This window comes from Lycorma delicatula, chromosome 1 (genome assembly GCF_047948215.1).
Source record: "Lycorma delicatula isolate Av1 chromosome 1, ASM4794821v1, whole genome shotgun sequence".
Lineage (NCBI taxonomy): Eukaryota > Metazoa > Arthropoda > Insecta > Hemiptera > Fulgoridae > Lycorma > Lycorma delicatula.
The window spans coordinates 6,198,692-6,211,813 of record NC_134455.1 but is presented as its reverse complement, the minus strand read 5'-3'; the positions used below and the strand labels follow the sequence as shown (position 1 = coordinate 6,211,813).

The window sequence follows — 13,122 nt, the reverse complement described above, 5'->3', positions numbered from 1 at the left end:
TATGAAGTCCCCTTTTTGAATTTAAATCATGACCGTAATGTAAATGTTAATAAACGTTTAGGGAAGTTGAACGAGAATTTACTTCTCTTTCTTTTGTAAAACTTTTATTTTCGATAACTTTTTAACTTTCATTTGTTCCATAAACTTCCATTTGTCGTTAAACGAAAACTTTTTATGCGAATAGTCTGATCTATTATTAAACGATTTTAATTAAAATTTAGAACAATTTATTGTAATCTTTTTGTAACTACCAGTTAAAATACTATATATTTTGGATTTTTTTGCTACTTTGCAAGTCGGAAAATGCATAATTTGAAATTATATAATAAAAACAGAAGTATTACAAAAATTATCATTTGATTAAATTTAAGGTAAATTTAATTCGCTGGAATTAATATTTTCTTTAAAAATTATTAAAAAAAAACTGACCCCGACGTGATTTGAACACGCAGCCTTCTGATCTGGAGTCAGACGCGCTACCGTTGCGCCACGAGGTCATTCGCTCAGCAGGTGGTGTAAAGTATTTACATAAATATTAGATATTAGTTTCACTAACAGCTATTGTATTGTTCTTTTCTTAGCCGAAACTTCTCATAAAAGATTATTAGGTTCACTCTACTTTTCTCAGATATTATATAAATTTAATGTTATGTTATTTAAAATTTAATTCAAATAAAATTAATTACAAAGTAAGTAAATAAGCCTGTACTTATCAATAGATAAAAATTTAGGTACATAGTTCAGAATCATATAAATTAAGTTTTATTATTTAATTTTAATATACATCGGATTTAACATAACGTATAGTAGTGTTTTAATATTGTAAATAAATAACTACAAAAATTCATTTTAAATTTATGGCTGGGGTGTAGTTTTAGCCTTCTGTTATATTTTAATATTACCCTATTGTTATATAAAACCATAAATTTTGAAAACGACGAACCAATCCGAATTTAATAAATGTAATTACAAAATCGCAAACTTCGAAAGTTATATTTATTAAATTTAGTCCGGTTAAAAAAATAACCTGACAAATTTCAATAATTCGAACTTATACGGGAATTAAAAAGGTTAGTATCAAAATTCTAAATTTTAAATATATTTATATAGTGGCAGTTTAATGGAACAAGTCTTTCAGTTGATGTTTGTTATTTAATTAAATAAATAAAAAGAAACTGTTGAAACAATTTGTTTTAAAGTTAACAAAATAATTATTTGAAAAATTTTCAGTATACGAATTTTTTTCTTTTTCATAAACCTATGAATCATGTAAATGAATTTCGTATCGTATCTTAACAGCTTGGTTAGATTGACGGTTGTCAAACCCTAATCAAAGTCATCTTCTCAAAAAGGTAAAGGAATCAGGTAAATTTTAATCTTAGTTTCTTAGCTTTTGGGTTCTTTTTAATCACGTTACTTGAATGACGTAGACTCTCCAATAACAACCAAATGAAATAAATGCAAAACAATTTCTTAAAAAATAATTATTTTTAAAAAAGTGCCACAAAAAAGTAAAAATATGCAGTCTGGTGAAATTATTCCATAATAAAATATGATCACTTTTATGTTTATTTATTAAATATTATATTTTTATGATTTTAGATTTCGTATAGACAGGAACCACGGAACTTGATTGTCTTGATTTATTTATAATTTATCTGATCACTAATCTGGAAAGAATCCGTGAACTGATTTAAACGAAATTTTCAGGTCGTATTTATTCTGATTCAGATTGAAATGTAATGTGTATTATAATCAATTACGGAGGATTCTGTCGCGCTTTATTATTTCTTAGCATTTACACAAAATGGATAGAAAAAAAAAAAATTGAAATTCAATTAATTTGAGATCACTTATTTAATTATAAATTTATAAATAACCAGCCAATCTTTGTATTTATTTGCTCAAAAAATGTATTAATCTCTTGAGAAAAAATAAATGCTGGTCTCAGAACCCTTATTTTTTTATAAATAACCTACGCATCAATGATTTTTTAATTCTGAACGTGATGAACATAGTCATCAATTCTCTTTGAGAAACAGTTTTTATAATTTACTCAATAGGATGTACTTCAGTTACAAATTACGAAGGGTGAGAATTTTGGAAGATAAAATTTGCCAAAACGTTTTTTAATTCCTATTATTTTTCTTATATGTTTTGTCCCTCGTATCAAACCTTGCAGTATATTTAATCCACTACCTGTTAACAGACCGAGTAGAAATATTTTTTTTCACAAAAGTTTGGATATACGCTCCTCCTTATAAATGTAAGATAATCAAATCCTACTCAACATTAATGAATCGATAAATTGTGAATTTAAAAACTTATTGTGTGAATTTTATAATAAAATAAATTTTAGTATGGAATTGAGAATTAAAAAAGTATTATTTATATATACTTCACAAAAATGATACCATAGAAGGTAAAAAGTAAATGACGTAACACGTTCATCTATTTACAATGGAAGTACGGTTGAGTATGGAAACTTCCTATTCACCGCACCTCTTCGATCATCTTCTCTAACAAAGATAAAATCCGCCAATTTACACAGTTTTAGCATTATGTATATTAATATCAGTCAATATACATGTAGAAATACGTGTTTCTGCGTAACAATAAAAAACTACACTGTAAAATTTCATAATCGGAGAACGTTTGGGTCTAACTACGTCGGTAACCCATGAACTGCTAGAGAAAACCGAATCTTGGTTCGCTCGATGAATTAGGCACTTTAAATTTATTATCAGTGTAATATTTTTGAAATATTTTTGATAGTTAAAAAAAACGATTTTTTTTAAGATGCATTAAAAAATAAAAATAAAATAAACTACGCTTTTATTATTAAAATATATAATAAAAAAATAAAATAATTTCTTTTTCAGGCATCAAAGTAATGTTGTTCTTCGGTGACTAAAAAGCTTGAGGCACAGAAGTTACAAATGGCCTTTATAATTTTTTTTTTTGTCTTCAGACATTTGACTGGTTTGATGCAGCTCTCCAAGATTCCCTATCTAGTGCTAGTCGTTTCATTTCATTATACCCTCTACATCCTACATCCCTAACAATTCGTTTTACATATTCCAAACGTGGCCTGCCTACAAAATTTTTTCCTTCTACCTGTCCTTCCAATATTAAAGCGACTATTCCAGGATGCCTTAGTATGTGGCCTATAAGTCTGTTTCTTCTTTTAACTATATTTTTCCAAATGCTTCTTTCTTCATCTTTTTGCCGCAATACCTCTTCATTTGTCACTTTATCCACCCATCTAATTTTTAACATTCTCCTATAGCACCGCATTTCAAAAGCTTCTAATCTTTTCTTCTCAGATACTCCGATCGTCCAAGTTTCACTTCCATATAAAGCGACACTCCAAACATACACTTTCAAAAATCTTTTCCTGACATTTAAATTAATTTTTGATGTAAACAAATTATATTTCTTACTGAAGGCTCGTTTCGCTTGTGCTATTAGGCATTTTATATCTCTCCTGCTTCGTCCATATAAATATCATAATAAAATAAAATGATTCTACTTACAATCCGATTAAAAAAATTATCAAAGCCTTTTTCACGTTTTGATTTGGTTGGCATGGATGTTTTTATTTTTATTCATATAAAACAAAGATTATTTTGATGGCTAAAAAAAAATAATTTTTATTTTACAAAATTTTAAATATAAGTGTTCTTATAATCTACTTTTTTTTACATTTGCTCTCTGAATTCCTAATCTTTTTAATGAGGAGTACATTAAGCCTTAATTAAGTTTTAATTTAATAAATTTAACCTGAATTTCACTGAAGTTTAATTCGACAAGTCACGTAAGATTTTTCTTATTGCTATTAATTATATCCTTACGGAAAAAAAACACTGGAGTATTATTATTTATTAAAATAAATGAATATGTTCAAAAATATCTTTAATGAGCGTTTTAAAAATATATATATACCGATCTGGGAGCACTATAGTTACAGCTGGATATTTAAAAATAACTGTCGTGTACAGGTGGTTATGAAAGGTCGGTAATATTTGAATAGATCACGTGAGCGTAACAATGGTATAATATACTCTCTAATGATAAATAATAAATTTAAAAAAAATTCTTTTCTGTTCATTTAAAAATACTGTAATAACTTAAAATAGAACTTGCTACGTAACACAAGATAACAGAAGATAATAGAATCCTAAAATGACTAATGGTATATATTTATAATGCAGTAATTACAATTGTAATGCTAATTTTATAATGCATGTACAGTGTTATTAATTTATATTTATTATTAAAGAATAATAAAAAAAAAATATATGCATTTCGGTTAGTGGTATTATTAAATTGCATTAAGTACAACGTAAAACAGTTTTTAAAATAATGGTGTAATAGTACAGATATAACAATACTCCTACATTTAACTATAAATTTTATTTAATTACTAGAAGTCGGGCAATATCATACGACGAATTCTTAGAGACTATGCTGCGCAGTTTTGTTCGTGGGTTCAGGAATATTTAATAAACTTAATGGACTCAAAAACGAAGTAAAATATCCGTAACGTTTATATATAAGTATTATATTAATATAGAATATATTTTTCCATTAAATAATGAATTTGAAATTCTGATATATCAAATTAAAGAGAAGAACGATTAAACGAATTAAGAAACACGCCGAATTAATTATAACGTGATCAAAGTACTATTCGACTTTACTTATATTTTAATCACATAAACGATACCGTATAATTTATGTTTCGTTCTTTCCAGCAACCGTCAAAAATTACAATTCAAAGTCCGTTTTATGTATGTGATTTCCTTACTACTTTTCATTTTTTTTTTTTAAGACGAACCGTATTTCATAAAAGTTTTCATTCAGCTTAAAATTTGATAAAATTTCGTTAAAGGGGATGGAAAATATTACATGCATAAAACGAGCTTCAATATTACAAAATATTGGCAATAAGTCAAGACGTTGTAAACATGTAGGTGAAATATAGATATAAAATCCAGAATATTTTCATAGGAGGAAAAATAATTTCAAATTCGTTTATTATGCTATATTTAGTATTCTAATATATATATTCAGAATATAACTTACGTCTGATAATATATCGAAATTAGTGTCTTTTATAATTAATCTTTTTTTTTGTATGCGAATATCATAAAATGTAATGATATTGAGATAATTATTTTTTTATTTTTTTTTTGAGGTTTTTAGGGGCTTCGACTACTTTCGTCATTAGCCCCATCCCACTTCAAAAAAAAAAAAAAAAAAAAAAAAAATGGTTCAATAATTCATTTTAATGTATCAAAAAATTGTTCAAAATTTACATTTTTCTATAACTTCGGATCCAGAATATTACTTCCTAGGCTTTCCTTTCGGCCATCCTTTCTTGCACCGTTTTTCCATTCTGCGAACGGCCTCAACTTCCGATGACACTGTGTCTGCGGCCTCGGACATGGCATCGTCTTCTCTTTCTGATGCCAATGACGTTCGCCGGCTTACATCAGCTGATGAAAGCTTTCTTGGTGCTGTTAGCATCGTTGCCATTGAATCTAAACTAGCAAGCGATGCACTTTTCGTGGATTCTATCTCTACAGCACTACTGGATCCAGCTGAAATAGATTGTCTCGCTGAAGCTGTTCTTTGAGGTTTTGGAGGCCCCATTGTTACAGTTTGTATATCGTCTACCTCTGGTGCTTTCTCAATAACGACTTGCACCTCCATTTCGGTAGACTCGGATTTTCTAGTGACTATTTCCTTAGTTTTGTAACTACAGGAAGGAGTGATCATTTCCTATTTTCTAGACAAATCAAGATTTTTATTTACTACTTCAGGTGATAGTGTTATGATCGCAGGTTTAGCTAGTTTTTTATGCTGGGCTGGTACGTTTCTTTTATCAACGATGTCAATGCGGGATTGAGCCTTCTCATGTTTAGATGGTTCTGTGCGATGAGTCGACTCTATCTTAGCATCAATGATTTTTTCTATCATTGTTGCAAGGCTTGGTGCCATTGTATTAAGCAACTTCTGTATTCACCTATTGATTACCATCAAGGAGTGAGTCATTAGTTGTTTACCACTGAGTCAGTAATTTGCTACAGGTCTTCTACTATCCTAGTAGAAAGCAACTCTTGTACCTGACGTGGTTTATAAACGTCAGTAACAAGGAATACTGGGTTTGATTAAAACGACAGATTAATCTGGACATTACTGAGGAAAACAATACATTAGATTACATACATATGTCTACCTCAGTAGAAGAAACGTATTTTCATACCTTCAAAACTAAATTAACTACCTTATTAATCTATTCGCAATGTTTATAGAATTGCAGTATAATTTATTAAATAATCTGTCGCACAAATTTCATATCTTTCAAAGGGTAAATATTGTTTTTATGTCATTTCAAAAGAATTTCGTTATCGTTATATTTCTCTGTACACGTTAATATAATCTTCTTGTTAGAAAATATTAATGAGTACATTAACTCTATTCTTTAAGTAAAACTATTCAATCTCAGAAAGGTATGTTTTAAATTTGTATAAACGTTGGGAGAATTTGAACAAAAAAAAATCTTTTTATTATTTAAAGAAATTATTCAGTGAATTTATTAGTAACTAGACCTTTAAGAATTTTAACAAGATAATTAAAAAAAATCTATACATAGATTTATATGAAATTTTTCATGATTATATGAAATTTAGATAATTATGGAATAATCTTATAAAAAGGCTTTACATAAAAGCATTTTTGGTAATGCACTATGTAACTGGTGACAATATACCAAGTATGTATGGAAGACTAAAGTAACCTGTCATAGCAGTAACCACTAGTTATGTCATTAAATTATGACCGTAACTTTACCGACAAAATTAGTCAGGCGGTACGTACTTAGACAAAGTTAGATAGGCAGGACCTAGCTAACTTTGTTGTTAGAGACTTAGTGATCTTCATTCAAAAAAAGGAAAAATATTTCGAGGAAAGCTACGAAAGATGAAATAGGTAAAATAAAAATATCAAAAAGCAATCTATCAAAAAGAGGTAAAAAAGAAGAAAACAGGTGAAAAATTTGGATGCGGTTATAAGAACGGTGAAATTCGGAACTGCTAAAAAAAAATTTAACAGGAGAAATAAGATAAAAAGAAGAAAAGCAAACAGAAAACTAGCAGATAAAGTACGTTTAGATATACTGAAAACTTATGTTAACACGTAAACGGGTTCGCTGCTCGCTCGTACACACAATTCTAATCATGCATAATATAGAAAGCGAAGTAAACAGAATTATAGAACAAGTTTTAAAAAATAAATAAGTAAATAACAATCTTTATAATCTATCTTATAAGATGTGTAACAAGTAGTATTGTGATGATTCACGAACGAGTAGTTCACTTTTACGATTCATTAACTGAATCGAATGAATCGTGTGATTCAGTCAAGTTAAAGATTCGATTCGTTTACTGAATCGTCCAACCAAATTCATAGAACCTAATCTCATTTAGTAGACGGGTTTGATTAATTTATGTGACTTTTAACAGCTGTCGATTCTTCAACCCATCTGAATCTTTATTTTTCTAGAAAATATTTCTTTATTTATCGAGTAGTAGAACGTTCTTTCGGCATGACTTACTGTTCTTTTACTTTGTATGTTTTATGACACTTCATAAATTTTTAACCTTCTTTTAAATATTACATATGTTATTCCCTTCATGATCAATAACTAAATTGTTTAAATAATTATAAATTGATTATTCTACTATTTTTAACTGTAATTTCTGTAGCGTTGTATATTATTTTCCGATATCTTGTAGCATAACAAATATATAATTGTTTATTTATTTCAGATATTAATTTCTGATGACAATCAGTAGATACTCACACTAACAAAAGAGAGTTATAAAGTTAATAGCCATTAAAAAAAAAAAAAAAATCTGACATCACGAATAAACAAATTTGTGAATCCAACGAGATGATAATAGAAAAAACTGCCACGAAAAAGACCCACTGTACTGCGTTCTACAACTTTTCAAAATTATTACTAATTTTTGGAGTGCGGGTGAATTTATCAAAAATAATTTTACACAAAAGATGCTTTTTTTATATTGTTCACAAACATATTTAAAAAAAGAATGCAACGAAAATCACGCCTTCTATAACTCTTAAAAAATAAAACCATTTTTAGGAGTGGGTAAAATTTAGAAAAAATTTATTTTACAAAAGTTTTTAATTTATTAATATTCACTAAATTAAAAAAAAAGAACCTTAATTAAGCAAAATCTGGTGACGATTTCGTTTTCCCCCTGCACCCCCAACATCATGGCCTTTTAAATTGAAAATTTAATAGAATCAATGCCCCTGCTATAGAAAGAAATATTATAGCCAATTTTGGTGAAAATAGGTCAAATCGTTCAGGAGGTATAAGGCGATTTAAAAGCCAACATACATACATACGTACGCATATTATGCGAAAATTTCGATGCCATTTTTCAGTTTTTTGGGGTCTTTAGAGGTCAGTTCGTCAAGATTCGGTGAAAAACGAATAGTCACTATTTTGACCGAATACCATAATTTCCCTTCTATATAGCTAATAGGAAAAGTAATAATAGGAAAGTAGTAAAATATTTAATATTAAAAAAATAATTTTTAAAAAAGTCAGTGAAGAAAGTTTATAAAAAATTGTTTGTTGCAATAACACAAACAAACAAATTTATGAAATTTTTATCACTTATGTTGAATATTTAAATAGGGAAAAATTTAAGCAGTGTATTAAAAATTTCTAAAATATCTCCTGCTCAATTTGTATTAGCCATTAAAAAGTCCATATTCTGATTATACAAGATTAAATAACGTACTGGTAGAATTCGCAGGTAATTTTATGTCCCCAGACATGTCCATTTTATGTCCCCTCTGGGGACATAAAATGGAAAATTCCTGGTTCCAGAGTTAAGTAAAATGGGTACAATTATTTTAAAAAGTAGAAGTTAATCAATGATTTCTAAATAAACTGTTCGAATGTAAAATAAAATAATTATGTCACTTCTCCTATCTATAGATATATAAAAAAATGGGCTAGAAAATATTAATAAAGTGTAATAAACTGTAATAAGTGTACTGATAAGGTGTAATATTTATTTTTATGTATTTTATTATTCATTTTCTGCTGACACTATTTTTTTAATGAAAAATTTGAAATCTGGTAACAGACAACCAAGATTATAAAAAGAATTCTCTCCTTCTGCATTCCCTTCCACTAACAAAAATCACTATCACAGTCCAAGGTTGAAGCTTTTCTAATGAAATGACAGAAACCTCATAACTAGAAAATGAAGTCATGTAGTTTACAAAGTGGTGCAGGAAAATTCAATGTAGTACGAGAACACACGTGTCGCTTGGTATTGCCTAGCTCTAGTGTAACAAATCTTTCAATTCTGAAGTTTGTAACTTTATCGTCTGAAGACGGATTACCTGATTTGAATTATTATACCACAGAAAATAAATTCAATATATTTTTTTTATCTATAGCATTTACGATAAAATAATTTTTGGAGTAAATTTTCTCGCAGTATATTTTTTGATATTAGACCTGAAATTAATTACAATATTGGAAAATATATGCTTAAGTTACTTAAATAATCTAAAGGAAAACGTATAATTACGTTTTAATTATGTGTGATAATGATCATACTTAATAATTTTATTATACATTTATTTTAAAAATATCTATATGTAAAATTTCAACACTTTCTACCGGCTAGTTCATTTGAGGTCGAAGTTAAAAAGAAAATAATTAGATTTTTTTTTTAACAAATTTATTTTTTTGGTAAGGTTAATAACAATTTTTTAACTGTTATATTCAAATTGTTTTAATGCAATAACATTTTACGCACTTAATAGGTAAATGAAGTTAACAGCTACTAAATCATTCCAAAAATTTTATCCAAAGTATAATTAATTTTTATTATTTATTAATAAATAAAATTTAATTATTATTTTTATGATGAACGAAGATGAAGAAAATAATCTACGATTCCTAATAAACGGGAATCTAAACTCCGAATGGCTTCAGGATCTTAACGAATTTTAAGATTTTGAAGTTAAATTTTTATTCTACTTTGCACTTACAGGTTTCTAGACAGATTTGGACACCTTATTAATGAAAATTTAAAATTTTTTAAAATCGATAACACGTGTTCTTTAGATATTGAAAAAGCATCCAACACGGTGAAATAGGGCAGAACTATCGGAAATATTAAGTCGAGGAGTAAACTGAAACGACGAAGGATGAAAAAACTACACCTTATTCAGAAAAGTAAATTTTGAAAATAAAGGACTATTACTCAAACTTAATGGTTAGATCTAGAAAAAGGAATAAGACGTGGTGTTGCTTAGCCCCATCCTAGTTTAATATTTATATCGAAGATATGATCTAGATATGCTCTTGAAAAAAGTAAAGGAATCAGAAAGAAAGAGAATAAATCGCATGTGGTTCACAGATTACGTTGTATTTTTAGGAAATAAAAAGTAGGATATTCAACTGACGATTTCAACATTAGAAGATTATATCAGAGCATGACAATGAATGTTAGGAAAATTAAATAGTATGGATAACAGACAGTACACCTTTAAACGTATGCTCAATTGATGGAAGAATATTGAACTAGTAAAAGGATATAAATGCTTAGATAAAGTTAACAGAAAATTGCAAAAATGGAAACAAAGGTACTGGCTAAAGAATCATTTTCTATTAAAAATAAGATGGAGTTAGATTTGATAAAACCATCCTTTGAAATATTATGTATAGCGTGCACTACTATACGGATGAAAATCATGCAAAGGAAAATGTAGGCGTTAGAAATGTCGGCATGGAGGAGATTGGAAAAGTTTAATGGTCAGATAAATTGAAAGATTAGGTTTTGTGAAGTGACGAGAATAGAACTTAATCAAAACAATTCAGAATGACCAAGCTAATTGGCTGGAAGATATCATGAGAGTAAAATAATTGATTAAAACAGAGCTGGAAGGATCAGTAGAAGGTGAAAGAGGCCGGAGAAGATTAAAAATGAGATCTTCAAAAAGGGAATGGACTATCAAGAACTTAAAAGTTAAGCGGGAAATAGAAAAGGATGGTGACAGTCATGGTGCAAAGGACCTGCCTCAGGGCAAAACGTCTGATGAAGAGGAAGGTAGAATGATGATGAAGACTATTAATTGAATAAAAATTAGTCCTTTTAAATTTATCGTATGTGTTATCGTTTTACGGGTTTATTGGATATAAAAAAACAGTAAGAAATATCAAAAAGTAAACTACTTACATTTTGTAGTCAATCTTATCTTCATTTAACAGGAGTAAGTCACTTCTGGTAGAGAAATACAATGATTTTTCCCAATCTGAAACAAGAATAATTTTTTTTTTACATTTATTTATGTTATTTTGATTTTAAGATTAACATACCTTAATCCTTATATCCTTACACGTATGAGTCTAAACTAAAATTAATCTCTAATTATGTAAATGCTTATTCCTAGATTTTTTGTGTATCATACTTTTTGTTAAGACAGGTTAAATAATTTCCTTCTGAAAGACCGACTTAGCCTAGCTCAAAATTAGAAAGCGATGTTCTCTACAAAAATAATGTAAGAAAAATTCTACAATTTAAGAAAAAACGTAATGTCAATAACACACATGGTAAAGGAAGTACTGAAAGAAAAAAGAATTACCGATTGTCCTACTCTATAAAAAGGCCGAACAGGTAGGAAATTTAACACAGTGTAATCAATAAACAGAAACAGTATTCCGACAAGTAATAAGCCTTTACCTTTACCTTTGTGAATCGATAATAAATGAATCTTTTACAATTATTATAGTAAACAAGAAAATTTTAACGTTTGATGTAGAGGGAAACAAACTCAGTAGAATCAGTATGATATTCAAGTAAAATAAAAAAACTGCTAAAATTCATAATGAACACTTCAATTAAAATCGCTAACGATATAGAAATTTATTTAGCACGTTACATAATACACATCAATCATTTTAAGTAATGCATCATCATGTACTAATTTTGCACATGTGAATAACCGATTATAACACATACTATTGGTTTCTACAATTAAGTCGTTGGAACAGAAAATCTCCAGATGTAAAATACCTATTAAATTCCTGCCTCTTAATTTTAGTAAACCACGGTATAATGGAAGAAAAACTTAATGTAAGGAGAAGAAATAAGAAAAATCTCAAAATTGTACAAATTTTCAGCATGAAAACTTAACAATGGTTAGCACAATAACTTTAGAATAACTTTTTTTCTTGTTCAGATAACAAGAAATCGTAGATCAGAATGAAAAAAAATTATAACTTAAATCTAGGAAACCGGTAAAACTGTAATTTATTTCAGATAATTTTCAATTTCTTATCGAACATACATTGTAAAAGTATTATTATTTTTATAATAAACACATTCTTTATAAAAATTCGAGAATTTAATAATAAAATAGCATGTATAACACCTACTAAATTCCTGCCTCTTAATTCCAGTAAACCATGGAAAAATAGAATAACCAAATAGTAAACCACTGGAAAAGTCGTTTTTTTATACTTTCTTTTTTCCTGTTTAGCCTCCGGTAACTACCGTTTAGATAATTCTTCAGAGAATGTGAGGATGATATGTAATGTGTGTAAATGAAGTGTAGTCTTGTACATTCTCAGTTCGACCGTTCCTGAGATGTGTGGTTAATTGAAACCCAACCACCAAAGAACACCGGTATCCACGATCTATTATTCAAATCCGTGTAAAAATAACTGGCTTTACTAAGACTTGAACGCTGGAACTCTCGGCTTCCAAATCAGTTGATTTGGGAAGACGCGTTCACCACTAGACCAACCCGGTGGATTCGTTTTTTTATACTTGCTATTTAAAACTATCACTTACATATAATCTGTAATAGCTATGTTCTGAGGACGTATCATAAATCAATAAGTAATGGACATTTTTAGTTTAATTTTATTGAAAGTTCGCCTAGTAAAATTCTTCTCCTGCAAAGAAAGTAACCTTTTCAGACTAAATCGTGCAGTCTAGAGAAGGACTTATATGTTAGACTGGAGCTATTTATTTTAAAGTCTGAACTTTTCTA

General features: G+C 28.3%; 1 non-coding gene across 1 annotated transcript; it reads right to left on the bottom strand.

The window, feature by feature from the left end:
* Positions 1-425: 425 nt before the first annotated feature.
* On the bottom strand, positions 426-497 carry TRNAW-CCA (transfer RNA tryptophan (anticodon CCA)). Its single transcript has one exon. It is a non-coding gene; the product is annotated as a tRNA-Trp (tRNA).
* Between the last annotated feature and the right edge of the window lie 12,625 nt (positions 498-13,122).